Source organism: Perognathus longimembris, chromosome 16, assembly GCF_023159225.1.
Source record: "Perognathus longimembris pacificus isolate PPM17 chromosome 16, ASM2315922v1, whole genome shotgun sequence".
NCBI classification, from domain to species: Eukaryota; Metazoa; Chordata; class Mammalia; order Rodentia; family Heteromyidae; genus Perognathus; species Perognathus longimembris.
This window is the reverse complement of record NC_063176.1, coordinates 31,381,711-31,407,979: the sequence shown is the minus strand read 5'-3', so window position 1 is coordinate 31,407,979 and position 26,269 is coordinate 31,381,711. Positions and strand designations below refer to the sequence as shown.

General features: G+C 38.4%; 1 protein-coding gene and 1 pseudogene across 1 annotated transcript in view; one reads left to right on the top strand and one right to left on the bottom strand.

Moving 5' to 3' along the window:
* Gabrb1 (gamma-aminobutyric acid type A receptor subunit beta1) overlaps positions 1–26,269 on the top strand; it is a 325,048-nt gene that overhangs the window by 42,935 nt on the left and 255,844 nt on the right. The window lies entirely within an intron of this gene.
* On the bottom strand, positions 8,559–10,042 carry LOC125364760 (annotated as a pseudogene).

Below are 26,269 nucleotides of genomic sequence, written 5' to 3'. Positions count from 1 at the left end.
CACCTAATGTTATAGCAAATATTTCTTTGCTAGATAATCCAGTGGGAACTCTCAACGGGCATAAAACCTTGGAATAAATGGGAAAGTGAGTAGATGTAAGCCAGATGTAAGCCCAGTAAGTAGACATCAAACAAAGTAAAAGTGAGACTTAAGGATGACTGAAAACCTATCAAATAGTTTGAAATATTGGCTATTATCTATACTGTAAGGAATTTCTTGTTTCCAGAAATTACTTTTGCCTTTCTCCTGAACCACATTCTCTGTCTTGAAATTACCATTAAGTTTGAAATGTGGTAGTCAGAGAATGGATGTGTCCACCTTAAGCCTAATCTATAGTAGCTGATTAAGTCACCAGAGATCTTTGACCACAGAGAAGGAATGGGTTTTCCCCCTATCTTAAAATCAGATGACTTAATATAGGTCTTTAACAGATTTGAAGGTCCTCAAGCACCCACAATATAAACAGATAGCATAGAGTATCCTGAGGTGAGGGGTTATTGTGGATTGATGGGTAAGGCACAAATTAACCATATAGGCCATGATTATTTCATGATTATCATCAATATCAATCAACATTGGATTATTTAATACAGAATTTGTTTGAGACAAATATAATTTTCACTATAAAATCTTATTAAGAGCATTACTGTTTCCAAAGATTTTTAATGGTATTTTACTCCTTGTTTTTCTGGAAAAGTGGGACAATGGAATGCTTTTCACATAGAAAAAATACGCTACAAGCAAATGTATTAAAATGTAGTAAGAAAATAGAGAAGATGGGTAAGGTTGAGAGAGAGGGGGAAGGATGAAAGAGGTAACACTGATTATGATATATTGTATTCATAAAGTGTTACATAGAAAACCCTTTATACAAGTACATAAAAATAATAAAAAAGAAAAATGCCTGTATAAAAAGCAACCAAATTAGAGAACATATAGAATATGGTCAAAGTTATCACTGAAGAATATAGATGGCATATAAAGGAGATTTGCGAGGTTTTGGGTTTTTTTGAAGCTTTTACTAATAGATCTTTTACATACTTTACAAGTAGCATGTAAGGTAGCATGTAAGGCTCATATTTGATCGCTTCACATTCCTCACTTTAAAAAATATCTTTTTGAGAGGCACTAAATAAGGAGTCAGGGAACTGAGGGCCTAGAGAGAAAGATAGGAGACAGGGAAATTTCACTTGCAAAATTGAGATGTTATACATTGTAATTTATTATACAATATATCAGTTAACATTTACATATTATTATACAAAATATGCCCTACCGTACTTCTAGTAAAATTTAATATATATTATATTTTATATAATTCTTGTGAAAGTATAATGACATCAGGAATATAGTGTCCATCATGGTTCTTGGTGCATAGTAAATGCTCAGTAAATTCTCTTGTTTTAAGATTATGACTGCTATGACTAGGGCATGTACAACATACTAAAATCAGGAGTGATTAAGAAAGAAAAGACTTCTGGAAAGGTGATGTTTGAACTTTAGCTATCATATGAGTATATGGTTGTCACAAAGATTGGAAGGGAGAACCAAGAATTAATAAGGTTGCAATTGTTTATTGAATTTGAAGTCCCTTATCTTCTCCACATGGTACCAAAAGTTACTAAATGGTGGATGTGTTGCAAAGAAAAATCTCAGGACTCTTTTAGTACGTAAGGGAAAAATCACTTAAAATATCTATGTGACTGAAATGAAGGAATTTCCTTCCTCTCTTTGCCAAGGTATCGTGAGGAAGAGCTATTTCTAGAACAAATTCCTTCCAAAATTAAAAATGACTCCCATGAGGATTTTCACTGCCAATATGAAGCTATCTAAGTCATTTCTGTCTCACTGAGGAGCTACCAGCACTCCAAATTAATTCAGTTGTAATCAGAGAGCAGGGGAAGTTCTGAGAGTGATTTTTTTTTTCCTGTCATCTCTAACTCAACAAAAAGCAACCCAAGGACAATTTCATAGGTGGCAGCTGAAAGAGCATTTGCAAATGACTTTAAACCAAATCATGAAGATGCACATGTCAGGCATATATCTGATGGCTGTTACAGACAGTAATTCAGGGATACTTTTAGAAATCAAGCCTGCAGTCCCAGCAGAGCCATGTTCATAAGAGTTGTAGTTTAACAGGCAGTCTATTCTTGGCCTTTCTGTCTGTCAAAAGTGACTCAAACAAGTGAATTAAATGTTCAATCTTCTTTGCCAAAATAACACAAGAAGGAATGAAGTTTGCAACCAACTTGTTTATGGCATGCAACTGATTCTATCAATTAGCAGTTAGATTTTTCTTTTTTTTTTTTTTTTTTTTTTTTTTTGGCCAGTCCTGGGCCTTGGACTCAGGGCCTGAGCACTGTCCCTGGCTTCTTCCTGCTCAAGGCTAGCACTCTGCCACTTGAGCCACAGCGCCGCTTCTGGCCATTTTCTGTATACGTGGTGCTGGGGAATCGAACCTAGGACCTCGTGTATCCGAGGCAGGCACTCTTGCCACTAGGCTATATCCCCAGCCCAGCAGTTAGATTTTTAATGCCAATTTTGGTAGCAGGGGAGTTCAACATAAAATAGTACTTGACACACGAAGGTGGAGTTAAACAAATATTAGGGAAAAGTAGTAGAAGGAGAAGGAGAAAAGACAGGGAAAAGAAGAAATTCCAAGTATTAGCAGAACTCTACTAGCAGTAGATATTTGAGAATATTTTGGTTAGGAGTTCTACGTCATATCATTTTACAAAAATTTAGGAGTCAGATTTCAGCTGTTTTCACACCTTCCTCTCTTCCTCCATTTCTGACAATTTCCATTTTCTGCTCCAGGGTCGCCTCTCCAGTTTCTCCATCTCCAACACTGATGGTGGGTCAGAGGTCTTCTCTTGTTTCTGCTGGGCCATCTCCTCAAGCTTGGATTTTGATATCTGATAGCTCTAGCTATCCTGAAGTTTTGTGTTTTTGGTTTTCGGTGAGGGCACTCTTATCGTCGTGTATAGAGTCCCCTTGTGGTCCTCTTCCATACAGCCTGGCCTCTCCCACTTCCCAATGGGTCCTTTCTTGCAGAGGCCTAATAAGAGTCTCTGGTTATGGGATTACTACCCCCAGATTCCAACCTAGAAAATCTTCCATGCTGAGCTAAATTGTTCCTATTTCTGAGTGTGATGGCTTTGGCTGGCTCTTTCTGAAATCTGATAACTGGAGGCTGAAAGATGAAAATGGTGCCCTCATCAGGGTCATCAGAAACCTGTCCAAATAGATTAGCTTCCAGACTATGGAGGAGGGCATTTGCTGCCCCACACCCCCTTTTCCAGCCATGGCCTTCCAGACAAAAGAAGTGAATATTTGGGTGGAATTTTTGGGAATGTTTGAGTGTTGTTGTTTTAACTCTTCAGTCACCTCTGCTCTACATTTTCTCTGCACTCTTGATTTCCCATTCCCCCACCCTAGATTTTATGACAGTTTAAACTGAAACATGATTGTGATCTCTCAAGCCGTCTGGAGAAGACCTGTGGAGTAAGCCAAGCTCAGTTGTGGATTCCTCCCACACCCAAAAAATTAGGAATCACCAAGACCTGGCAACCTAGACTCCACTTGGAGCCTTCTCAGATCAATTCAAATGTGGACATAAAGTCTAGCTGCAAATGAAAACATACTAGTGGATGCAGAATTAAATTTCATTTGTATAATCCTTGTGTGCATGAAGAAACCTAACATGTGTTTCAAAGCCATAAACTCGCCTTAACCTCCACTCTATTTGTCCAGTCAGCTGAAGCCTTCATCTCATTCCAGGGTGTGCACTGCAACTCCCATGTGGAAGTAATTGCCTCCTTTGACAGATGCTGCAATATTGACCAGGACCCTCACCACATCCTAGACCTAATCAGAAGTCTTCTCTTCAGGGCTACCCTCTGACCTTGTTATTTCTTTTTTTAAAAATTTATTTATTTATTAAACAAAATTTTTTTTGACAAGGTGTTGTGAAAAAGGGGTACAGTTACATAATAGGGCAGTATGTACATTTCTTGTGTTATCTTACACCGTGTTTTTCTTTCCCTTCCCTAGGTCAGGTAGACATATATACAATACACAATGTACCAAGAACATATACAATAGCCACCTGGCCTACACCAAAGAAAATTCACCTAGGTCTTTAAATGTAATGTCTACAATGGACAGTATGTCGACAATAGTCTTATTTGAACGTACATACATAGCTTTTGAGCTATTGTGATCCACTGAGAGGTCAATTTTTGACCTTTATATGTTGAGTAGTTGTTTGGTTTTAGTTACATAGTGTAGGGTCGCTGATCCAAACCTGTGGGAAATACCATTTGACAAGAGGTTTTGGTTTCACAGACCTGGTCTCTACTGTCTCCCCATCACCCCATCTGACCTTGTTATTTCAGCTCCTCATAAAATTCAACCTGTTGACCCACTTGCTGGAGGTAACAACTGTTCTGTCTCATAATCAGACCTGGAGTTGGAGGACCCTTGGATATATACTCTGGTTAAGCAAGAGTTCTCTCAGTTCATTTAGATATGGATTGCTGGACACTCCCTTTTTGTATCCTTCCTATATTTGGTGAAGTTTTCTAGCCCTAGTCTGGATGTTTGGTGGCTAGCCCAAACTCCTTTCAGGGTCTGGTGATCTCATTCCAAAGTTACAATGAGTAGTTAGTGGGAATGCTCTCACACTGAGACTTGCCTTTGGATCACTGGGTATATTTTCAGGAACCAGAATTCAATGACATAATACAAGCAACCACCTGGCCTGACGGTGGTACTGTGACACAATTTGTATCTGAGGGTTACCCTGCCGATAGGCTAAAAATCACTTTTCTACCAGAGATAATACACATGCTCAGCTATTTTTCTACCAAACCCACACTTCTCTGTTTTGTTTTGGGGTTTTTTTTTTGACTATTTTTATTATCTTTAAGCAGTTGTACAAGGAAGTTGCCATTCACTGAAGCAGTTTATAAATGCAGTACATCTTAATCAAAGTCACCCCTTTCAACCTTCTCACCCACCACTCCCAACATACCCCTTCCCTTATTTATCTTAATGTTAAGTATTGCTTTTGTTGCCATTAAACAAAGCAGCTTATGTGTACAATGCTTCTTGCTATGTGTCATCCCTTCAACATCTTCACCTCCTTTGACCCACCCCTCCCCTTATACTTCTCAATTCTGTGGTACATACAATGAATCCTTAACAGCATTCTCCCCTTCCTCCTTTTATTCTTCCATCCCTCTCCTTTGGTCCCACACTCCCCTCTGCTTCTTAGGAGTCCCATTGAAGACAATTTTTCTTTCTCTTTTGTCCTTGGCTAGAATACCGTGCTTGAGACTGAATTATGAGTTAAGCACGTCCCCTGTAGGCAATAAAATTATCTCACTATAACATTACCAACTTCAGTCATCAAAATCTGTACTTAGTTTTGCTTCTTTCTCTCTAAACTCCACAGCTTATTTCCTCCATTTTACATTAACCTCCATTACTGACAAAACTTGCATGGCAAAGATTTATTTCATAATAGTGGAGTTCCAATGCAACTCAAACAGAAATTGCAATGGACTTGGATCTCAAAAGTCAGTATATATTTTCATGGGCCTCAGTGAACCTTGATTTAATGTGTGGAAATATGGGGAAAGTTCCCATTTGCTTCCCTAGCTTAAAAGGAAATAAATTTCTATTCAAATAGACTTGTTTTTTAAAAACGTTAAGTCACAAATTCTCCTAAGAGACTTTATGCATGATTTAGACTCTACCGGAAACATTGGACAGAAATAACTACAGTGAAGACCTGAAATAGCCATAGAAGAGCTTCCTTGTATTTTATGTCATCTGTATTGTGTTCTTTAAAAATGCCTGTAGGAGATAAATATATTTTGAGTATAATGTACAATCAGCAAGTTTTCTAATATTTACAAGTTGCTAAGTATATCCTGTCAAAACATTACCTAAAAATATTTCACGTTCTCTCAGTCATGCTAAGAAAAACACAATCACTCAAGGGAGAGTTTGCCTACAGAACATCACACCCTTTTAAATACAGTTTCAGGAAAACCAGAGGAAATACTTTGCTCCATTTCCCCCTCTTTGATAAAAATTAGCTCAACAAGGACCTGCAAGATGCTTTTTCAAAAGCCTCAAGGGCACATGTTTTTATAAACAATTAGAGATATTGCTGCATTCTGCATTCAGGAAAAAAAATAACAGATAAATGGCTAAGAATAGGTAGAGGTTATTCCTTAACTCTTGTTTGCCCTTCCCACTTTCCTCTCAATCTAACTGATTCCCTATGGTACTCCTTAATACCAAACTGCCACATCCACATCATAAATGACCACCACTTCAGAGAAAGAAAATTCCTAGCTTAGTTCTGAGATACTATCCTTAAATGATGTAGCAAGATGGCATATAAAAACAGGAAGCCTGATTTTTACTTTAGCTCTGTCCATCACTTTATGGGTATCATCTCATTTGCCTTCCTACCTTTTCTACTCATTTTGATCATCAGTCAAATAAAAATAAAACCTATTATTAGCCAGAGGACATCTTTCAGCCCTAACATTCCTGTATTCCTCCAGTCTTCACTTCTGGGTACATCAATATTTAGGATATAAAAGTGAAAATAGTAATAACTTCTCATCCATTGGCAATGACCTGTTCCTTAGACTTTTTTCTTCCTACTCATCTTTTACATCCAAAAGGTCTACATCCCTGTTCCTTCAGGCCACTACTTTCTAGAAATTAGCATAGAAAATAGCCTTGGCTACTCAAGAAAGAGTACTGTGCTGTCCTAAATGTTACTAATTAGCTCTGTCTACACTGAAAATGACATTCACTTCCTGCTCTTCTTGTGTGAAATGGGACTAATAATACCATTCCATCAGTTTTGAAATGTAGGAGTTAGGATAGTGAGAGAGCAGTGAGTAAGTATGAAATATGAAGTGTCATAGAAATGCCATATATTGTGATAAATGAACACATTGGCACACACTGCTGTGTAATCTATTCTAGACAACTCATGTTCTCCCTAATCAGGCCTTCAAATGGCAAATTCTTTAATAATAAACTACAACCCTCTAGTCTGATGGGAGAGAAGATGTCTTGGCTAAGAAAAGAGAGCCTCTCTAATGGTACCTCTCTAATGGTACTGACATGTTTGTGGGTAAAAACCAGTAGAATGTGTTTAGTTCTCTGGGGTGTTTTTTGTTTGTTTGTTTGTTTGTTTTACCAAATAACTCCAGATATACTTTGTATTATGGAAGCTACTCAACATGCAAGACCAATGATTCAGGTGGATGGACTTCCATCTTTTGAACAGTATCCAGACGCTACAATGAAAAAGAAGGGGATTTAATACTAATCCTGTAAGATTACATTTTACAATGAATAGTGATCCTGAAAAATGGAATATGGTGAATTAAAAATAATCCCAGCTTAAAATGACAAAATGAAACCTTTTTTTACCTCTTGAGTAGCTGTCCCAAACTAAGACCTAGCGAATTTAAAGGATCAGCCATAAGCGTTAAATCACTTCTTCCCATCCTAAATGATTGAGGATACAGTAACAGAAGTTTGTTTATGCAAATTCTGAGGGCCTGTCCAAGAGATTTCAACTTTGTCACTCAGTTTGAGAGCCTCAGTTTCTTTCTAGAAAAAACTAACATAACCCTAATGCAGTTGGCTGTTTGGAAGACTGAATAAGAGAACCCATACTAAAATATTTTATACAACCTTAACACAGATGTTGGTGATAAATATTTTCTGAATTGCTGAAATGTCAAATGTGGAGATTTTCATATTGTTTCTTCATAACATGTTTAAGTTTATGTATGTTTTATAAATATATATAACTTTATATATATGCATGTAGTTATTTTCAAATAGTTGTACACAGGAGTTACAATTTAACATGTATATTTATGTATAAAACACTATAAAATACATCTCCTTGTTTTAGGTCCATTACTGAGGCTTGAACTCAGGGCCTAGGCACTGTCCCTGACCTTTTTAGCTCAAGACTAGCCCATTAAAACACAATTCAACATCTGGCTTTCTGGTTTTTAATTAGAGATACAAATCTTAGGGACTTTCCTGCCCATGTTGGCTTTTAACCTCAATCTTCATATCTCAGACCCCTGGGTAGCTTGGATTACAGGTATGAGCCACCAGTGCCCACCATGATACATCTTCTTTAGGGCCATCCCTTCCATCATTGTCCCTCTTTCCCATCTATTCCTTCCCATTTCAGTCTTTTTATTCTCAAAGCATTATATAAGATATCCACTCTCTGAGAATTTTTTTTAGTACTTGTAGACTTTATTAAAATGAGAAAAGAAGAAAAGGATAAGTAAATACAAATTCCACGTTGCCCCGAAACAAAAATTCCTAGAGATGTTTTTAGTGCAAGACATGCCACATCACTGAAACACTTGAAAATTATCATGAAATCTCAGCAAAACTTGTCATTAGAAAGTAGCAATTAAAAAAAACAACCAGACCTCCCCCAAAAAACAACCAGAGGCACACAGATTTTTTTAAAGGATTTTATAGTATATTAAACAAACCACAAAATAAAGAAAGGATCAATCAACATATCCCTTCCAAGTCCTCCAAGAGTCTCAGTGCCCAGCAGCCGCTGAGCCAATGCCTTTCTCCCTGCCCAGTCAGTAGCTTATTCAAGGATCATCAGGAATGGTTGTAGTTCTGAAAAATTAAACTTTTTCGGCCAAATCCAATACCCTGAAATTATCCAAGTTGTAGAAACATGCTTTTACTACTCTTCCACCAAAGTATCTGACATTCAAATCAACAACAGCTTTGATTGCTGGTTCAACTCTCTTAAGTTCTAAAAATATTCGAACTGCTTCATCATCGGGGACACCAGGAATTTCAATTAACACACATTTTCCAACTTTGCCATATTTTTCACATTATTCCTTGGTTTCGACTTCCAAATCTTCATCTAGTTCTCCTGCACCGACCCCGTTCCGCAGCAGAACCACCTTAGTAGGGCACATAATGGATCTGTTAATGGATTTGAATCCGACTTCTTGGATGCATCCTGAGCCTCGCCCTTCTCAGGGGCCTCGCCCACGATGATCTTGCCGCCCCTTTTGCTGGTCTTTTCCATAGACAAGGCGGTGCTCAGCCCCTGCTCGTGCTTTCCCAGCCGCTGGCCTTCCCGGAAGCCGTACCTCTGCATGCTCTTGTGTGCCACTGTGCACCCCCCCCCGCCCCAACCCTAATGTTGGCAAGGAAGGAGTTGCTGGGCTGGTCGGAGACCTAGCCCTGTCGGGTTCTTTCTACACAGGCCAGGGAATAGCAGCTTTGGAAGACTGTGGCTGAGGCCTCGAATCCTCTTCGTAAGGAAAATCTCTGGGTAACTTCTTGTCTACTCCACAAGAGAAGGGAATGGAGGTGGGGCAATTGCAGCTCCACCCATACCTCTTTTTCTTCCCTAGCACTCACAATCTTCATCTTCATCAGAATCTGGATCTGGCTGCCTTGAATACCCACTGGCTTCATGTCTGTCTTTATGCCGAGTTTCCCTCTCTTCTATTTCCTTCTGTTGTTCCAGCTCATGCTGCCTCTGCAGCTCTTCCCTCGGGTGCTTCACGACTCTCTCGTAGTCGTTAGGAAACTTGGGGTCATATTCGTCAGCTCAGGGAATGAGAACTTCCCCTGCAGAAAACTCACTGGGAACAGGACCCTGAGGTCCAGCCGCCACATGCGGTGGCTGGCGTGTCCATCTTCTGCCGGTCTTCTGAGGAACCTCCCTCCCCTCTTCAGGTCAATGACCAGGCAAGGACTGTGCTTCCCTTGAGTGAGGGCCGCCTTCTTCACTTGCAGCTGAGACTGCAGGAGTTTGAAGTTTGGGGACCAGCCTTCTGTTCTGGAGTCACTGTCTCCACTCCCAGGTCATCACACAGGGACATCTTTCCAGTTGATCGCGGGCCTTGCAGGCGGATCCTGCCCATAGGACACGGCGGCGGCGGCGTGGAGCCCACCCGCACTCCGCCAAAGCCCCCAAAGGCCGAAACCCGCGGCGGCGCCCACCCTTGGCCGAGTCCTGAATTTTTTTTCATATACAGTATGAAGGGGTGTTGTTCAAGGATTGATGGGGCAAAAGACCTCCTAGATAAAGTAGTGACAAGGCTGAAGAAAATTAATTCAACTTTTCTCACACCTCTGTTATTTCTTTGTGATTGTTAATCAAGTTAGTTTCCCTTGAATTTACTTCCCTTCACTGTAAAAAAGAGGTGGGAATATTGCATTGTGCATTTAATACAATTGTTATCCAAGTGTAAATAACTTCAGATAATGCAAAAAAAAAATTCACACCAATGGGAGAATTTTTAAAATTAGAGTTCTAATTTTTGTAATCGAACCCCACCTGTTTGATCTTTGCAGTTGCTGAGTCTCCTGAGCTGTACGACATGGTGGTGTCAACTTTATTTTATTAGCAAAATTCAATTATTTTTACAGGTCCTTTATAAATGCAAAACAGATATTACTTTGGAAAGTGCCAGCAACTTTAAAAATTAATTTTAAAATGTCATTAAATTCTAGTTAAAGTCATTTGTCTGCCATGCCTCTGATTTGCCAGCTCTGTTAAAATCAGAGATCAAAAGATGTTATAAAGGTGTTAAAAAAATTGTACTGGCTTCATACCCAGGATTTCTGTGAGATGTAAAGCAGAAGTATTGAATAACAAGTAACAAAAGAATAACTTTCTCACAATGCCATTCTCTGCCATTTGGGTGAAAATTGCTGCAGCTTCACATGTAATGGGCTAGGTACTTGCCCTAGTGATTTAGTGTGTCACTCATTTCCATGATGTTCCGTTTCTTACTTTAAAATGTGGACATTGAGAAAGTATTTCTAGGGTGCTTATTCACTGACATATTCTACTCTGCATCCCCTTTGTACATGTACCATAGATATAGTCCAATTTAGTAAAAATCAGAGAATATCTAGATTTTCATTTCTAGAAGGATTTTCTCATCACAATGTTCTTTCCATCATAATAAATAAGGTCATTTTGTACTTCTGTTGATATTAGCAATTCAAAAGATGACCAGACTTATGGAAAAATCAGAGAATTCACTTGAATACTGTCTGTAATAGAAGATTATATGTAATAGAGCATTTGAAATGATCAGATATTCATGAACAATAGGCTACCCTGACCTCCTCTGGTAAACTGCTACACAAATGTCTTGATTGATAGTGTGCTTTCACAAAGGAAAGGTGAGGAAAAAGGCTAGATTAGCCTATTTCCAATGAGCCTTTTGAAGCTCATCAGAACAAATACAGCATTAGATGAATCTAGGAGAGCATTAGTCTTATAATTGATGGATTGTCAGTGATTTAATGGAGACTTGAAACCCAGGCCCTGATAATGTCCTCCATTCTGTAAAGCAGGTTATTTAAGATGTGCGGTGACACTGACCTATACTTCTTGCTGCATATATCAGACTTTAGCTTGAAGACTGTCACTACACATATGCCTTCATAGACATACAAAAATAAGGATAAGGCAGGTCAACTTTCTTTATTTACTTTTAATTTGTGGTAACTTGAAGTTTTCCTTAATGTCTTCTTTTTCTGAAAGATACTATATCTATTAAAATGTATCAGTATTTTTATGAAACATGAATAAAAACATGAATGAACATATGTTTCTTCATTCTCACCAACTCTCAGGATGTAATTAGAGAGTGGACATCAAAGCCTTCCACAGGCTCATGCCTGTAATCCTAGCGACTCAGGTGGCTAAGAACTGGGGATCACAGTTCAAAGCCATCCCAGTGAGCAAAGTCTGTGAGACTCTTTATCTCCAGTTACCCACTTGAAAACGAGGAATGGTTCAAAGTGGTCGAGTGCTAGACTTGAATGAAAAAGCTCAGGGACAGCACGGAGCCCCTGAGTCTGAGCCACATGACCAAAACAAACAAACCAACAAAAACTCTTCACCTTCAAAACCTGGAAGTAGAGGCCCACCTAGGCAGAATAACCACCATTCAAAGCTGTCCCTTGGATGGGGATTGGTCACATCAACTGTAACAATGTCGCTTTATCACACTCCCAGTTACCCATTCCCTTGCCAAGACTCTTGGTCTTGTCCCACATCAGTGCCTACAAATAGCTGTTTTACCTCTCCTTTGAAACTGCCATTTCTATCCTGGCAATCTTAGATTTTGTAATCATAATTACCCCTATTTACCTTTACTGCTTCTGCTCTCTAAAAATTCTGCATTTTACCTTAACTTTTACCCATCTATTAACATCTTTGCATCATAGACACTTTCTGTTACAAAGTTTGTAAGCGTTAGTTTAGGTTTCTGGGTAGCTTAGTTTTCTCTTAACTCCAGGCATCCAATCTTGGAGGGTCTAGGATGTAACAATGTATTGCCTCATCAGGAAATGAAAATTACAAAGGAAAGCAAAAACAAGAAAAGCTTGCTTGCTTGAAATTAAAACTGATCAGTTTTTAATCAAAAGAAATTCTTCCAGTAAGTCATCAATGTGGATGTGAAGGAGCTATGGTTTCTTTCATGAAGGTAAAATTAGATTGAAAGTCTCTAGGACAAACATCAATAGCAGCTTAACTAAACAGAATGTGTTTGGCTGAAATGTCACTCCATTTTCTATTTCAACCTTGCCATGTAAATGCATCTGCCAATATGTGGTTTGGCCTTTGCAAGGCAAACATACAAGAAACCATTTATTGTCTTCTAAACCATCAAGTGGTAAACAGTATAATTTAGCACCTCTAAATTGATTAGGTTGATTGTTTACCAAACTACTGCTTCCTTATAGGTGGCTTTCAACAAAAGAAAAGTGAATGCTGGGCTTGGAAGCATCTTCTGTGTAATGCTGAATGTATTCTGTCCCATTCTATCAGGGATATGGAACCTCTGATATGAATAACCTTTTTCAAGAACCATTTTCTATAATGCCTACAAGCACTTTGTATAGCACTTGGAATAAAAATAGGAATTTGTAATGAGATGTATAGATGATTATCATTTGGCTCTTCATACCTACCTATAGGATTCTGAGCTTCCAATGCCTTAGGCTCATATCTGCTCCCTGTTTTAAGTTACTTAGGATAAATCATAAATAGCTACAGTCTATTATAGATCTCCATACCTATCTTCTTCCTCAATCCTATTAATCACCTTTGCTTTGGTCTGATTATTTAAGTTCTACATTCAAAAAAACAAGTGTTTTCCAAGTCCTTCCAAAGAAACATGGACTCTATGGTCTCCCTTATTGGGTATAATTAGTACAGGTTTAGGCAAGTCATAGCAGAGCATCACAAGGCCCAATAGCTATACCCTTATGAACACCTAAGATGATGCTAAGTGAAATGAACTCCATGTTATGGAGACAATTGTTATATCACAGTTGTAACTACTTTCAATGTCCCATGTGTATCTGTAGCTTCTATTATTGATGATGTTCTTGTATCACCTTCCTGTGGTTGTACCTACACTATCTCTGTAATCTTATCTGAGTATATTGGAAACCGTGTATACTGGTATTGGAACTAGGAAATTGAAAGGGAATACCAAATTTGAGAGACACAGGGTAAAAAAAGACAAACAACTACAAAAGCAATACTTTCAAAACTGTTTGGTGTAAGTGAACTGAACACCTCAGTGGGGGAAAGGGTAATGGGGAGGGGGGAGAGGGGTATGAGAGACAAGGTAACAAACAGTACAAGAAATGTAGCCAATGCCTAATGTATGAAACTGTAACCTCTCTGTACATCAGTTTGATAATAAAATTTTGAAAAAAAAAAACAAGTGTTTAGTTCTATCTTGACAATATCTAAATGACCTTTGAAAGTTTTATTTTGTTTTAGGTCTTTGGAGGGATTAGGAACTTGAAAGGGGGGCAGTTGGGAAAGCCATTTCATAGCTGTGGGACCTTGAGTAAATTATTTGAATGTGTTCCCCATTTCTTTTTTATCATAAAAGTCTATTAACTTATTTTACAATTTGGGCTAAGAAAATGGGCTTGCTTATCTTCAGTTTCTTCATCTCTAAAATCGAGTGGGTGGGCTTGTCCTTCACAAATAATGTCTAAAATTCCAACTCTATCTGCCATTTACATTCAGTAGTGAATGTTGAATAAAAAATATATTTCAATCTAAATATTTAGTGTTTTTCCTTCCCATGACATTGGAAGTATAAAGAAATGATTCTGTAATAGGTATATTATTCTACTTCAGACTTTATAACTTCTACTAATATTAATAATCAAAGACAGTTTTGTTTCTTTTAAAACAGGTGAAAAAAAGATTTATAAATGAACAAAATTCTCTTTGTATTGACATAACACTTTTGTGTTTGTCAAGTCAGAGATTGCTTAGGACAATAAAAGAAGGTCCCAAGTTGGCATTTGACACAAAGATTAAAACAATATACTGAACCAATGTCAACACCAAATTTAGAACAGTGGGTTCTTTTTTAAAAAGCCAAAAAATATTTTCAATTCTGAAGAGATCTTGTTTTTCAGGAAAAAGAAAAGGACATATTGATTTACTTTTAGCTATTGTTGCCAAATAATAAACCAGTCTAAAAGGTATTACTGCAGAACAATAAGACTTTTAATCTTTTTAAAAAATGATTTCTGGATTGGTAATCTGGTCATTTCTTTACCTGGCCTTCTGAGGGCTCACACATGTGGACAAAGTTATGTGGAAGCTCATTTAATTACCACAAATAAGTCATGCTGACTATAGTCCTAGCCCCCTCTCCCCCCAAAAGGCTTCTCTCCTCCACAATTTGGATAGTAGTCCAAAAAACCAAGAGCCTGAGAGCAGAACCTGACAGGACTTGTAAAATTTACAAGAGTCACCACAAAACCAGAATCATGTCTGCCTTGGTGAAAACAAATCAGAATGCCATTCCAGACATAAGAGAGAAAAATAAACACTACTCCTTTCTGTCAACTATAACCAAGTCCCATTTCAAAAGGGAAGACATGGGGAGGAAAGAGAGATTTATTAGAACAATCTTCTATGACAGTACATCCTTTCCATAAAAGACCATTGAGAAAATGTTTATTGTAATGATCTTTTTTTCTTATTTATTGTCAAAGTGATGTACAGAGAGATTACAGTTTCATATATTACACTTGGATACATTTCTTGTTCTGTTTGTTACCTCCTCCCTCATTACCCCTCCCCGCTCCCCATTTCTCTCTCTCCCTATGAGTTGTTCAGTTGGTTTATACCAAACAGTTTTGCGAGCATTGCTTTTGTAGTCATTTGTCTTTTTACCCTGTGTCTCTCGATTTTGGTATTCCCTTTCACTTTCCTAATTCTAATATCAGTATATACAGTATCCAATGTACTCAGAAAAGATACAGTGATAGTGCAGGCACAACCACAGGAAGGGGATACAAGACAATCATCAACAATAGAAGCTACAGTCTCACATGGCATGTTGAAAGTAACAGTGATATATCACTCATTTCCATAACATGGAGTTCATTTTACTTAGCATTATCTTATGCATTCATAGGGGCATAGCTCTTAGGCTCTTGTGATCCTCTGCTGTAACTAGCCTAAACCTGTGCTAATTATTCCCTATGAGGAAGACCATAGAATCCATGTTTCTTTGGGTCTGGCTAACTTCACTTAGCATAATTTTTTCCAAGTCTTTCCATTTCCTTATGAATGGGGCAATGTCATTCTTTCTGATAGAGGCATAAAATTCCATTGTGTATATATACCACATTTTCCTGATCCATTCGTCTACTGAGGGGCATCTGGGTTATCACCCTGCACCAAAATCAATTTCAAATGGATCAAAGACCTCGAAATTAAAACAGATACCCTGAAAACATTAACAGAAGGAGTAGGAGAAACCCTTGGGCTCCTTGGCACAGGATGAAACTTCCTTAACAAAGACCCAGAAATGCTACAAATCAAAGAAAGGATGGACAAATGGGACTGCATCAAACTGCAGAGCTTCTGTAGGGCAAAGGACATAGTTGGCAAGATAAACAGAAAGCCCACAGATTGGGAAAAGATCTTTACTGGCCATACAATGGACAAAGGCCTCATATCTAAAATATATGCAGAACTAAAAACATTACATTCCTCCAAAACAAAACTGCAAAGAACCAACAGCCCCCTCAACAAGTGGGCTAGAGACTTAAAAATAGACTTCTCTGATGAGAAATGAGAATGGCCAAAAGACATTTGAAAAAGTGCTCTACATCACTGGCCATAAAAGAAATGCAAATCAAAACAACATTGAGATTCCATCTCACCCCAGTAAGAATGTCCTATATCAAGAAAACTAACAATAACAACTGTTGGAGGGGATGTGGCCAAAAGGGAACCCTACTTATTGTTGGTGGGAATGTAAACTGGTTCAGCCACTCTGGCAAGTGGTATGGAGATTCCTCAGGAGGCTAACCATAGAACTCTCCTATGACCCAGCAGCCCTACTTTTGGGCATCTACCCAAAAGACCACAAACAAGAACACACTAAAGCCACCAGCACAACAGTGTTCATGGCAGCACAATTTGCCATAGCAAAAATATTGTAATGATCTTAATATTCTTAACTTTGGGCAAGATGAGAAAATGAAGAAATTTTATAATTGGCTAAACTTGAAGGATTCAGGGAAAAATTTGGAGAATTTGTGGAGTAATAAGTGTACGGTTTAGGGTAATTGGTTAATGGTTCCTTACCTTAACTTTTTACTTTCCCCAAGGAAATAAATGACCACATAGTCTTGATATCTTGTTTAAAACATTTAACTTTTAAAGCATGCGGCGGGGCAGGCCGCGGCGGAGAGCTGTCCCTGAGCAGCCGTGGATGGTAGTCCCAGGCACTGAAACCTCGCTGCTGGACCTCACTTGGTTAACACACATGAAAACACCCACATCTTGGCTGCTGTTGCTCCACTGCCTGCCCGCTTCCCATTGTCTCTGAAGGGGCAGAACAGAGATGTGATTAAGAGTCCTCTGTCCTGAGATGAGGGGAGACCTGCTCCGCAGCAGCCACTCACTGCTCTCCCACCAGGTGGACTGACTGGGACAGCTGAAAAGGAGTCTGTGCTTGGATCCTGGCACTCAGCGGCCACCTAGGAGCAACCTGTGTGCTGTATCCTGTGTCCTTAGGCGTTGCTAACTACTGGATGGACATGACCACTGCTACAACTTTGGGAGATGCTGTCTTGAACATGACCACCAGGGGAGCTACCTCTCCAGCCCTAGACCCCAACAGCCAACAACAGCCTGCAACTGTGACCTTCAGTCCTGTAGACCTGCCCTCGGAGACTTGGTGACCCCTGCCTCAGGGCAACCCCTCACCCCCACCCCATCTCTGTCCAAAGAGCTTTCTCCCGAAGCATACCTCTCTGCCTGGCAACTTCATATGCGTTCCTTCTGTTCAGCTGCACCAAAGCATCCTCAAGTCATTGCTGCACCTCTTCTCTTGGCTCTGCTCCGGCCTCCCCAGATGTGTCCACATTCCTGCTGCTACCTTCCCGGAAGGCTGCATAATCCTCTTTTGTCATGTGATGTGGTGGGCGCTTTGGTTCTCTCCCTACAAATGGTAGAGTTAGATAAACAAGCAGGCAGACAGGTAAATAGAAAGACAAACAGATATCATCCCGATTCTTCTGCTAAGAGTTGGCAAATGCTCCTGAGAGAGGCACTCGGGGTCTGCCATGGGGATCAGCTTGGATCTTCCATCTGTACAGTATGTAGAGCAAGACAATCCTGTGGACAGGAGCAGGGGCGGGTAACTAACATGAACCAACTACTCAGAAAACAAACATGCTAATACTGGAGCTTAATCTGATCCAGTACAAGATAGCTACAGCTAGCTTAGGATGACAAGTCACCATGTTTCTCCCCCTTTAAGAAAGGTTCAAGAGGGTTAGGGGTGTGGTGCAAATAGTAGAGCACCTAAACTAGCACCTAAGCCCCTGCCTAACAAGCATAAGGCCCTTAGTTCAAAATCTCAGTTCTGCAAAAAAAAAAAAAAAAAGAAGGAAAGAAGAAAAGTTACAAGAGCTGTTTGTGGTGACAACTGTTTATAACCCCAGCTCCTCTTTCTTTGGATCCTGAGAAGCCCTAGCAGTTCTTTTACATCCAGAGACTGAGACAAAGACTAAGGGACTAACAAATCTTTGTTTCCTGTGCACCTGTGGTTACTTTGCAGAGACTGGAAACATACTCAGGATATCACATACACAAACCATTTCTCTGTTGACAACTGAGCTCTGTCTCTTAAACCAGAGGACCATCTACTGTTAAGCATAAGTATTTTGGAATTAAGAAGCCTTGCCTGGGGCTGGGAATATGGCCCAGTGGTAAAGTGATTGCCTTGCATACATGGAGCCCTGGGGTTCGATTCCTCAGCACCACATATATAGAAAAAGCCAGAAGTGGCACTGTGGCTCAAGTGTAGAGTGCTAGCCTTGAGTAGAAAGAAGCCAGGGACAGTGCTCAGGCCCTGAGTTCAAGCCCCAGGACTAGCAAAAGGAGGAGGAGGAGGAGGAGGAGGAGGAGGAGGAGGAGGAGGAGGAGGAGGAGGAGGAGGAGGAGGAGGAGGAGGAGGTCAACTTCCTGGTTGTATGGCCTTGAACAGATGACTCAAGCTCCCCATGCTCAGGCAGTTTCCTGACCAGTAAGTAGGAATGGCAACATCTTCACACCAAGTCTGTTATACAAAGACTTAGAAAAGCAGCTTACATATACTGCCTGGTTCCCAACAGGGACTTCATAGCTGGAGACCAGCCCTGTTATGGTATTTCTTCAGATCAAGACATTTATTTGGTTACGTTTTAGTGACTGAAACCAAAAAGTGTCTTACAACTACTAAGTCCATTTATATAGCTTTTTGGTGGTTCACATCTAGAATCCTATCTATTTAAGAGGCTGAGATCTGAATATCAATGTTAAAAGCCAGCCTGGGAAGTAAAGTCTGTGAGATTCGTATCTCCAATTAACCAGCCAAAGTCCAAAAGTGGAGGTATGCATCAAGTGGCAGAGCCCCAGCCTTGAGTGAAAAAGCCAAATGAGAGTTGAGGCACTAAGTTCAAGCTCTGGTACCAGCGAAACAATAAATAACAAGATGGTTTGGAATGTTCTAGCGAAACTATTAGACTCCTGTGTCCAGAGTGGAAGCTTCCTGGGGTTGTCCCAGTATAATGTCATTGTGCCACATGAACAAGGCTTGGATATGGAGGAGGGAGGAGGAACCCGGACAATAAAAAGATTTTAATGTCTTGCTTTTCACTAATGAACATAACTCAACAAACCTCCAGGATGGCTCCTGTGTGCAAAGTGAGGTGCTACTAACTTTATGAAGACAGGGTCCCCTTCCCAGAGGCTGGGAGCTAGCCACTTGTCTGCCTCTCTTAATGGGGCTCCTGCTCCCTCACACAGCCACCAAATCAATAAAAACATATTACATGCTTAAAGATAAAAGCCTACAAATAAAACTGTTTAAATAAAAAACATTTAAGGACCAAATATTTAATATATTATTTTACTCTGATTTATTGCATTTGAAAGCTAAACCAGATGTCTGTGGCTCACACTTCTAATCCTAGCTACTTAGAAGTTTGAGAATCAGAGGATTGTAATTCAAAACTATCCCAGGCAGAAAAGTTCACAAGATTACATCTCCAAAATAACCAGTAATGAAAGCAAGGCTGGAGGTATGGCTCAAGTGGTAAAGTGATAGCTGAGCAAGCAAGCGAAAGAAGCACAAGCCTCTGAATTCAAACTAAAGTACTGACAAAAACAATAAAAATAGTTAAAACTGGGTTTAAGGTAATATTATTGCCTTTGGAAAATAGGATTGCCTGATGAGAAATTATGGCCTGAACTTAGAACTTGATCGATAGAGATGTCAGCAAGCATCAAAGTATCAGCAATATTTTGACTTGCCAAGCTGATACCTTGAACAGAGATTCATCATGTTAGTCCATGGGTGAATAAAAATGCCCTTGTGCCTGTTAGACTATTCTCATTCTTTTATTTCACTAGCCCATCATCCTGGTTTTTATCACTAGATGACTTGAAACCAGAAGAGTTGTCTTACACGGTCTGTCCAATATGGTACTCATTTCTTCCAATGCGGTCATATCCTTTGGTTGATGCTTAATGCCCAGGAGACTGCTGAAATGTTGCATCTCAATACTGTTTTTGACATAGCCAAAGGAGCAGTCTATCTCATTTTCCTAAGCCAACCACATTCAAGAAGCTACAATTATGGCATTTTCTGTGAGTTATCCACATGTATCCCCTTTGTACTCACTATAGAGGACTATACTCTGTTACAGAGAGAAATAGGGGAATAATACCTTTTGTCACTTTATGCTAAAAATGTTCTCTCTAACCCCAAGCTCTACTGCTGGTCTCATAAAATACCTCATAGACATACAAAGTCCCTTCAGTCTCAGCCTGCATTAATTCTTCTGAAAGAGTATGTTCTTAATCTATGAGGATTGCACAGGCTTCTCAAACTAAGTAGTTGTTCCCATGGATCTTCATTCTCTCCACACAAACAAGTCTGAGCTTTTCTCATCTCTTTCCCCTGGCAACTTTCCTGAGTGGAATAAAGAGGTTCAATTTACCCTAAGCAAATAGACACTGGAGGCAGAAGGTGAGCTCACCACCTCATGGAACATGACAAGACATATCTGAATTTCAGATTAGACAGCATAGCAGTAAAATTTTCTAACACTAATATATCACTTTTAGGATTTCTCAAGCAGAAAAAGTCAAATCGTAGACTATGCAATTTGAAGCAATGAGAGTCCATGATGGAACTTCTTTGTGAGCTGTTTTTTTAAGTGTGTGTGTGGGGGGAAGTATTGTATCATGAAAAGAGTTTGGATTTGAGCTCAAATCTCTGCACTGTCTCAATCTTCCATCAAGTTTAAGGCTCCTTTCCTCATCTGAAAAATAATAGTAATAAAATTCAATTGTGAAAATATTTGAGAGACTGAAAAGGGCATGTGTAGAAGTCAATTTGTATACCAGTTAATGGGAAATATCAGGCTTTTGGTAAAGGAAAACCAGTATTATTTTATAACCTTAAGCCTTCTTAAGCCTGAGCAAAATAGTTGTTTTCTTGGCCACACTTATATGAAAATGGTCATTTTTACATGTCTGATTATTGTTAGAAAATGTTTAGATTGGGAATTATTTATTCTACTTTTGCAAGTCCTACTTTTTGGAAAACAGGAGACATTAAGAATTTATTCAACAAATATTTATGGGACACTAAGGAAAGAATATTCAGTTCTGGGTGATGGGAATAGAGTTCAGAAGGCATATGTTATTTCTGCTGTCCTGGAAGGAAGGTGAGCAATAAACAAATACATTTTGCATACAGGTGGCAAGGCAAGAATGTCTGCATTAATGCAAATATCCCTAAGTAGGGAGATGGAGGAGGTCTCTATAAAGACATGACATTTAAGTTCAGACCTGATGAAGCAAAAGGAGTTCACAAACTAACACAACTTGTGGGGGAAGGAAGTCGGGAGGGGAAAACCTGGGAGAGAATGAGAGGGGTGACACTGTTCAAAAGGAATTATAGTCATGTCTTGACTTATGAAACTGTAACCCTTCTATACATCACTGTTACAATAAATTTTAAAAAAAAAACAAGAAAGAAACAAACAAACAAAAACAACTGGGTCATTTAGCTGGAGAAACAGCCAGTATGAAATTCCAGAAGGAAAAAGCAAGGCTCTATGAAGAGGGAGAAAGTTATATAAATGAGGTTGGAAAAGCAGAAAACAGGCAGAATGAGACAGGTCTGTGCTTGGTATTCTGAAAAAAGACTTGTTTCTTTCCTTCACAGTTCTGTCACTGAGAAGACCAGCTGATATGACAAAGCAGAGAACTCTTATGACATTCCGTATTTCAAAAATAACGGTATTAACTACAATACTTGCCATCCACAGACTGGACCACTGTCTATCAGCTCATATGCCAGCTTGCTTCTCAAAAAGACCAGTTAACTAAAAAAAAAAAAAAAAAAAAAAAAAAAAAAAAAAGACCAGTTAACTGCAACATCTCCTAGCTCTATCCAGTGTTTGCAAGGGCCTGCCTTTACTTGCAAAAATAAGCAACTCTGTATTTTGGGAAAGAGGAGCAAAAGTGATTGGACCCATAAAAATTTTTCCAGATTTAAATTACTGTTTTGGGTATTGTGTGCAAAACAATTACTCCATTTGTTTTTGTTTCTTCTAGTTGTCATTTCCTATTTTTTCCTAATTCTTATGATCACTATTATAGGTCTGATGGAATCACCCCAAGGTTTCCTTTTTGAAGCATGATATACTTTTTATGTACTTTGCTATGATTGCTAAAGAGTAGAGGTTGAAAGGAGGTGGGAAAAGTAAATCTTAATAATTAAATCCTTTGGGGCTCTGTTGTCTACAACCCCTTTGAATTGCTGAGTGCTGAGAAGGACACATCTCACTGTAGTTAATTGTTGTGTTCCAAATGATATCATTACTGAAAGTCAGATTGTCATTTTCCCTTCCTGTCTCATTGAGTACTAATCTTACCAATTTGCATGACTTAGGCCAGGCTTGGCTTACTAAAGATACTGTATTTTTCTAATTTAGCTTCACCTCAGAATTCCTTGATCTCTCTCTCTCTCTCTCTGCTCTCTCTCTTTCCCTCAACTATTTATGCCTAAAAACACTCCAGGAGAATCTAAAATTCGGAGTCATGCAGCATTTTAGAAATACAACAAAAGACACTAATCTTTTAAATATTACTTATAATCAAAATATCCATGTAATTGATAATCAGGTATGTGATTTTTGTCTGGTAAGAAAATATACTTATTATAATATATGCTCTAGCTCTTCTTTATTATTAATTTACTTTGTTATTATAGAGGTGATGTGCAGAAGGATTACAGTTATATGAGTCAGGTAATGAATACATTTCTTTTAGTACAATGTCTTCTGTTCCCTCAAGCTCCCTGTCCCTCCCTCCTGTCTCCATCTAGGAGTCACATAGTTCACTTCCATCAGTGTCGAGTGAGCTCCACTGATGCATTTCTTCACCCATTTCCCCAGAGTTCTGCACCCTTCCTCCAAACCTTCTAAAGATACACACTTGAATACACCATACATAAGGAAAAGAAGAAAGAATCATCAAAAACTAAAAAACAATTAAAATCTGAGAGAGAAAAGAAAGTATATGAAAGATAGACCACTACAAAAATAAGATTACTGCATTAGTAATTGTATTGAAAAGAAAAATTTTAGGTTGTTTTTTACTATAAATAAGAACAATTGAAAACAGGTCAGTTGTTATCATATTATTTGTACAGAGCAGATTTAGAGTAAAAGCATACTTGTTTCTTTGGTGATCCTAGAAATGATTTCGGGATAACGTCACTTTAGTTCTATCTCACTTATGATTGTTCTTCCTTTAGCAGATTTTTCTCATCATGAAACTTCTAACACTGTCAGACCTTTTTAGTGATTCAGGGAGTTATTAATGCTGTATATGACCTACCTAAGGGGTCAGAAATTGAAAGTAAGTTATTTAGTTTTATGTTCTGTTAGCAAAGGAGTTTGAATGACATGCTATTAATTTTGTGAAATAGAAAATGTCTAATGCAATAAATTGTAACTAGTCTTTTGTACAGTAGATTTAGACCCCCATACATCTATTTCAGATTTTAAAAATCATTCAAAAATTGTTACTGAAAGTCATTTTACTATGTTTCCTTTAAGTCCAGAAAAATGTTTAAAAACAAGAATTGTGTAAAACTGGACTCTAATTATGGCACTACAGGGCAAGTGAGGAAGTTGGGTCAAACACTGAATTGAGATTTCCCTGGGCAAATCCAACACTGAACACCTCACTGAAGCACTAGAAACAGCACATTTAGAATATTTCAGAAGCTGTTTTCTTTCAGGAACCAAAGGCCGGGGTCCTAGCTTATGCTGACATTTTATATATACCTCAAGGTGGAAACAAAAAGCAGTTCTACCTCCTTGAACATCATTTTCTTCTACAAAACTTTTGTGAACAAGTCCCTCATCTCTTCCAAGAAGATACCCTTCTTCTATCTCTCTTTCAGGATACCACTCACAGCTGCATATGATCAACTTCTTTTATCCCATAGCACAATGTTGCTACCCAGGGGACCATTAGTAGACATTTTTAGTTGCTATGGATATCCAGATAGCCTAGCCCTCTACTACAAAGAATTATCCTGCTCAGAATATCAGCAGTGCTCATTTTGAGAAACCTATTCATAGCCCTTTTTAAAAGATTATTAAAATGTATCTGTCATCATATCATATTTTCTTTTTCATTCAAGATTTCACTTTCAATTTATTTTTATTCTTGCGGATTATTTCCCAATTACTGTCTGACATATTGGCTTTATGAGTGTAAGTGAGCCTGTTTTCACTGTATTTCATTTGTTACCCTGGGTATTGTATATATGTTTGTCTGAATTAGGGAAGGGCAGTGGAATATCAAAATGGTAAGACAGTTTTAACTATGTTGTCTGTTAGTAACCATCTTTGAAACTGATTTTTTAATAGTTATCTGTTTTATAGCCCAAATACCTATTAATATGAATCTTTTTAGAATCTCCTCCATATGGTAAATTCCTATTTATTTATTTGTATTTTTCTATGGTTACCTCATTATTCTAATGTTATTTTTCATATCATCTACCAGTGTGCTTAATAATCAATGAGCAATGTTCCTGATAATAAACACTATTCATTACCCTTCTTCCTCAAACAAAATAAAAACCTTTAGTTTTCTTTTCATGATGCTTCCAACTTTACAGATTGTAATAATCACAAAGTTTTTAGGCAGTAATATTTATTATACTACTTCTTCGTGAGTACAAAACAGAAAGATACCCTCACATTGTTTATCAGAGCCCCTAAATTATCAACTAATTGAAACGACCCCAAAATGGCAAGAAAAAAGTAATTTCTACTTTTAAAAATAATTTTCTACTTTACAAAATATTTTTTTAAAAAACTGAACATATTCTGTTGTGTCACAAATACCACACTAATGATCATAACAAAAGACACATTAAATAATTCTAAAGAATCTAAAAATCAACTAACAATAACAATTGTTGGAGGGAATGTGGCCAAAAGGGAACCCTTCTCCATTGTTGGTGGGAATGTAAACTGGTTCAGCCACTATGGCAAGCAGTATGGAGATTCCTCAGAAGGCTAAATATAGAACTCCCCTATGACCCAGCAGCCCCACTTTTGGGTACCTATCCAAAAAAACCACAAACAAAATCACAGTAATGCCACCAGCACAACAATGTTCATCGCACCACAATTTGTCATAGCGAGAATCTGGAACTAACCCAGATGCCCCTCAGTAGACGAATGGATCAGGAAAATGTGGTACATATACACAATGGAATTTTATGCCTCTATCAGAAAGAATGACATTGTCTCATTTGTAAGGAAATGAAACCACTTGGAAAACATTATACTAAATGAAGTGAGCTAGACCCAAAGAAACATGGACTCTATGGTCTCCCTTATTGGGAATAATTAGTACAGGTTTAGGCAAGTCATAGGAGAGCATCACAAGGCCCAATAGCTATACCCTTATGAGCACATAAGATGATGCTAAGTGAAATGAACTCCATGTTATGGAAACAATAGTTATATCACAGTTGTAACTACTTTCAACGTCCCATGTGTATCTGTAGCTTCTATTATTGATGATGTTCTTGTATCACCTTCCTGTGGTTGTACCTACACTATCTCTGTAATCTTATCTGTGTATATTGGAAACCGTGTATACTGGTATTGGAACTAGGAAATTGAAAGGGAATACCAAATTTGAGAGACACAGGGTAAAAAGAGACAAACAACTACAAAAGCAATACTTGCAAAACTGTTTGGTGTAAGTGAACTGAACACCTCAGGGAGGGAAAGGGTAAGGGGGAGGGGGGAGGGGGGTATGAGGGACAAGGTAACAAACAGTACAAGAAATGTATCCAATGCCGAACATATGAAACTGTAACCTCTCTGTACATCAGTTTGATAATAAAAATTTGAAAAAAAAAAAAAAGAAAAGGATGGGGACATGGCTCAAACGTTAAAGTGCTTGCTAGCAAGTGTAAGGCCTTGAGTCCAATTCCCAATAGCACTAATAAAAAAAAAAAAAAAGAATCTAAAAATTCCGAATGGGATTTTTGTTGAATCTGCTTGAAAATATGCATGCAATTTTGCA